This window comes from Lepidothrix coronata, unplaced genomic scaffold, assembly GCF_001604755.1.
Source record: "Lepidothrix coronata isolate B3197 unplaced genomic scaffold, Lepidothrix_coronata-1.0 Scaffold25, whole genome shotgun sequence".
Lineage (NCBI taxonomy): Eukaryota > Metazoa > Chordata > Aves > Passeriformes > Pipridae > Lepidothrix > Lepidothrix coronata.
Window position 1 is genome coordinate 6,677,913 of NW_016690205.1, and position 5,604 is coordinate 6,683,516.

Here is a 5,604-nt window from a genome sequence, read left to right on the forward strand (position 1 = left end):
ATTTTTGAAGGAAGAAGCTGAAAACCAGGCCTCTGTGAAGGGCCCCAACAACCTGTATTGGAGTGATGGGGGAAACAGGCAGAGTTTTGACACTGCTGACAGTGGCACGTGGAGAAACCGGGTTGTTCACTTCCGGACAAGGGTTTGGCTGCCGAGGCACAACCAGAGGCTGTGGGATGAAGGCAAACAGCAGAAGGATTCCATGCAGGAGGAGGAACCTGCTGGAAAGGGAGACTGGGATGTGCTGGGGGTGGTGTAGGGCTACAGCAAACACAGAATGAAATGAAATAAAGAAGCCAACGACCAGCCTTGAGTCCATGCGGACTGAAATTACAAAACAAAACAAGAAGGATAGAGCATTAGTCAAAACTCCTGCCAGTCAAGCTGGCAAAGCTGCCTGCAATATGCTAAAGGTGCCTGAGAGGAGGAAAAGGAAAGTCACTCGTTATTTTCCCAGTCTCCACAAATTGGGCCAAACCAGGAGTAATGTGCAAACCTCACCTCAGCCACTACCAACTATTGCTCTATGGAACAGCGACTTACTGCACCAAACGAGATGTGATCCCTGGCTTGGGCTGAGTGACAGGCAAAACCATTCCCAAATCCACAGTTCTTGTGGCTCCTTAGCCAGGCTTATGAAAGGACCATTCCCAAGATCCTCTGCAAGCAGCAACATTTCTGACACAACTCAAAAAGTGATTTCTACAGAAGTGCTTCCCGAGTGCGGAGAAGTTGCCTGGAGTGTTGGGAGTGCTCAAGATCTTTCCTTATAAAGCCAGAGAGCAATTACTGGATCACAGCATGGAGAACACAATAGAACAGACACTTTCTTCAGTCAGGAGGTGATTCAGCTATCAAAGAGTTTCTTTTGTTTCTATTTTGGGAGGAAAAAAAGCGTCACTGCTTTCCCAGGGTATGTTCACCAGGGCTGTCAAAGTGCTCTGTGATTCCTCCCTTCTCACACTCTGGTCTCTCTGACAACCGTGTGGAACACCTGGAAATGCCACCAGGAAAGCAGGACAACAAATGTGACCAACAGGGCACACTGTGCCTCTGCAGCCAGAAATAGAGAGCAGAGCACATGCCCTCATCCCTCCCGTCTCCTCATACAGGAGCTATCCAGAACACACACATGTAATGCTCCAGGAAAAAGGTCCTTCCTGGAAGAGCTCCCTTTTCCAGAGTCATGGATCAGCTAGGGCCAGGCTGGCAGAGGGGGCTGCACATCACAGGGAGCTCTGCACAGGACAGGCTGGTGGCAGGCAGGAAGGTGATGGCGCTGCCACGGGACTGGCACCTCGGAAGACCAGGGAGCCAAGGGAAGAGCTCCACCACCAGGTTTAAGACATTTTTGGACATGAAAAAGGGACTTTACTGAGGGGCTTGGATGCAAGGAGTCCCTGGTATGTAAAAAGAGAGTTTAAAGGACAATACTGCAGAGAGAGAGCGGGGTCTGTGCTCTCGGTGCTGGGACGGGTGTATGAGCAGGTACCACACACTGGGGTGGGGGCAACACAAAGTCCAGGGGATGTTTATGCACCATAAGGGAAAGAATATGCTTATACACCATAGGGATACATACTGTAAAAAATACAGGTAAAATGGCCGAATACAGGGCTAATAAGGCAGCCCACTGACTGCCAAACCACAGGTTTTCTCAGAAGTTTGGAAGACTGACAAAAATTCCATGGGAAAAAAAGTTTGTTGCGCTTCTCACCTAAGAATAATCAGGTGTTTTTATGTCAATTAGCATGTGATATGCGTGTGATTGTTATCTGTTAATGAAACCTGACTCTGTGAGCCCACCAGCCGTACTCTCCTTTAGCATAAGTGCTATTTTCACAGCTTGCCCCGTGTTTTTTGCAGTTACCCTTCCAGCACGCTCTGTTTGCAGAGCAATAGCAGTGAGAGACCACTGGCTGAGCTCGGGGCTCTGTGAATCCTGAACAGAGAACGGAAAATACGCTGAGGAACAACTGCGGCGGGGTTGGCAGCACCTCCCCCAGCATACGAGGGGGGCACGGAGCAGCTGCCTGCGGGGGGATCCTATTTCCAGAGCAGATTTGGAAACTTCGCTCTCAGGAGCTTTTCTTGCAAAGTGTGGCAAGAGCAGAACGTCACTTTCTTTTAGTGCAACTCCTGAGTACACGGCACTGACCCATTGAACTGGGAACAGTCACTCCGTGCCTCAGTTCTGGGAATCCTACGAAAGCATCAGACCCACCCCCGTCCCACCCCTTGCACAACACCCTCTCCCTGGGCCCCCCGCGTACCCAGACTGAGCAGGGAAAGCTTTCCCAGCACTCCAATGGAAGCTTTCCCAGCACTCTTATCCCAGAACCCACCCCCGTGCCGATCCCATAGCGTGGGCAGCAGGGAAGGGGGGATTCTGCCCCTCTGCCCCACTCAGGTGAGACCCCACCTGCAGAGCTGCCTCCAGCTCTGGGGCCCAGCACAGGAAGGACATGGAGCTGTTGGAGCGAGTCCAGAGGAGGCACCAAGATGATCAGAGGGATGGAGCAGCTCTGCTGTGAGGAAAGGCTGAGAGAATTGGGATTGATCAGCCTAGAGAGGAGAAGCTTTGGGGTGACCTAATTGTGGCCTTACAGGGCCTGAAGGAGCCGACAGGAAACACAGAGAAAGACTATTTACAAGGGCCTGGAGTGACAGGACAAGGGGGAATGGCTTCCCACTGCCAGAGGGCAGGGTTAGATGGGATATTGGGAAGAACCTTAGACAAAATCACAGACCACTATCCCAGGTTGATCCAAGCCCCGTCCAACCTGGCCTGGGACACTTCCAGGGATGGGGCAGCCACAGCTTCTCTGGGCAACCTGTGCCAGGGCCTCACCACCCTCACAGGGAAGGATTTCTTCCCAATATCCCATCTAAACAAACTAGTTTCTTCACTTTAATTAACCTCTTATTTGAATATAATCCATGACAGCAGGTGCATTCTGCATATGAATCTTTTTTTTAAAGTGCTCCACAAGAACATAACAACACTTTAAAAAAGATGCTGCTCATAATTGCATAAATTAGAAAATGCACAAATGCACATACCCATTTCAAGAGACTAACTTAATTATCAGCTATTTTAACTTCAGGTTTCAAATAAGCAGAATACCCTCAAAACAATTTACCTTTGTTGGCATTTGGATTCTCACTGAGATTGTACATACTCATTAATTTGCATGAGCATATGGCATATAAAGGTATCTGGTTCACTCCAAAAGCACATGTTAGTGCTCAAAAAAAGGGGGAAAAAAATCCTCCCCACCCACAGAAACACTAAGGTAAGAATTAAGACTGAGTGTATATCACAGACTCCAACCATTTCCCTGGGAGGGACCTGCAGGGCTCACCTGGCCCTTTCCTTAGTTTAACCCGGATTCTGTGGTTGCAGCTCCCATGGATCGACTTCAGCTGTACCCGTGAGGCACAAGCTCTCCTCTGCCTTCCCAGTCACTCCCTGGAAGGCTGAAAACACCCAAAACAGACACAAGAGAGGACAACAGTTATATTTATTTTTAAAACTCCACCATTACACACATAGCTCACCATCACGGCAACACAACACATGCAAAAATGCTGGTAAGAATATTGAGCTTCCACTGGGTTTTTATTTACTTTTAAAATGATGTTTCTCATTAAAGAATTCCTAGAAGTTCCAGTCATAAACCTGATTCATGACTAGGAGCTGTCATCAAAACTGAAGCAGACACAGGCCAACAGTGTGACATCAAACCTCCCCTCTTGTAAGAGAACACAGCCAGCGTTGAGCTCAAGATGAAATAAGATTTCAAGGCCCAAGGCCAAGGCTGCAGCTCAGCTACACCTCATAGCATGCATAAACCTCATTATTTTTAATGATTCTGTCATTAACACAAAGTAATAAAATCTTCAAAAATAAAAACTTCAAGTCTGAGTTCCCTTAAAAATAAAATAAATACAGTTTGGATCTCCAGTAATGAAATACTCTCCATTTTTGGGTACCCACACAATTATGTTGCACGTATAACATGACTTTTCTATATGGATACGGATGGATAATCAGTATGGCTGAATCTGCAAGTCAATCAGATAATAAACAGCACAACTTTCAACAGGAAAGTAGTTTTCCAAGCACAAAACTTGCTCCCTAAGTTCTCTATGAAGAGCAGAGACCAGATAACAAATGAACCACAATTAATACCCCTTGCCTTAAAAGATGACTCTCCTATAGCTACAGAGGAGACATCCAAGAGACAAAGCCAAAAATAATTTCATTTAAATTCTTAAATACACAACACACTGCATAAAGAATAAACACAAATCAAATAATGAATTCCTAAATGGGCACAGACGTCATACCAAGAAATTAAATACAGAAAACTTGAGTCAAATGCATTTCTGGATCTAAGGTGTCGGGGAGAGACTACCAGCCCAGAGTAGAGACATCTCTGAGAGAACTATCCTGGACTAACACTTGGGCAGTGTTAGACTGCAGTCCTTCTGCAGAGAGATCCCGAGGAACCTACAGGTGGAATTCTGTTCAGTGAGAGACAAAGATCCCTGCAGACAGTTCGATTTATCACGAACATGACTCTCGCTCTGTAAGAAAGCAGATATTCTTTACTCATCTATGTTCAAGATCACAATAAACGGTGTCTGTTCATCAGCCCCTTTCCTTGCATTTCCTATGACCAACATGATTTTGGAAACTACCTCGGATTTAAGCCACAACAACGCAGCCCTATTACCTTTCCAAGAACTTGGTCCTTCCCTAGGAGTTGGGGCTTTAGAGTTCATTAAGTTGTAACACTTTCTGAGGGGACTTTGAGGTCAAAAATACATCAACATAGGGGTTTGGGAAAAAAAAAAATTCATTTTGATTTCTTTCTGCTCTTTGGGATTTAGGGACAAAAATCGCCTCTGCACAGCTTCCAGTATGTGTGCTTTGAAAACAGCAGTCGGTGGAAGAGGTTGAAATAAAGGGAGCACCGGGAATATTCAGTTTATGAGACAGGAGTGTGTCTCCGGAGCTCTCCAGAATCCGAGAAGGGGCAGTACCTGCCGCTGGTTTAAACACCTGGGTGATGGGTCGCAGGTTGGATTCGATGATCTTGGAGGTCTTTTCCAAGCCCACTGGTTTTGTGGTTCTGTGTTAAATGTGTCCCAGGGCAGCGCCGCCCCCGTGAGCCCCCGCTGCCCGCCCTTCCTTCACCACGGGTCCGGCGCTCGCCGAGAGCGCAAACGAGACAGAAGCACCTTCTCTTTTTTTTTTTTTTTTAGGAACCATCCCCATTAACCCTTCCCAGAGGGAGCAGAAGTAAATCGGGAAGCACAGCGTTACCCCCCAGCCGGGGCGATCCCGCCCCGTCCCTTCACGTAAAGGCGCGTTCGGAGCGGCGCGCGTGGAGTCCCCGCTGCCGCCCGGGGAGCGACTCCGCGGCCGCAGCGCCACCTGCTCCTGGTCCCCCTCCTCCTCCTCCTGCTCCTGCTGCCCTCCATCGTGCCCCGATCCCTCCGGGACAGCGCCGGGAAGCGCCCCCGGCTCCCGGCCCGGCCCGCCCTCCCCGAGGGGAGCCGGCGGTGACGTCACGGCCGGGCCGCCCGGCAATG

General features: G+C 48.6%; 1 long non-coding RNA gene across 1 annotated transcript; it reads right to left on the reverse strand.

Moving 5' to 3' along the window:
* Positions 1-3,504: 3,504 nt before the first annotated feature.
* Positions 3,505-5,163, reverse strand: LOC108494562. The gene is made up of 2 exons (XR_001873896.1): positions 5,053-5,163; positions 3,505-4,593 (listed from the first exon to the last, which is right to left on the reverse strand). It is a non-coding gene; the product is annotated as an uncharacterized LOC108494562 (long non-coding RNA).
* Positions 5,164-5,604: the final 441 nt, after the last annotated feature.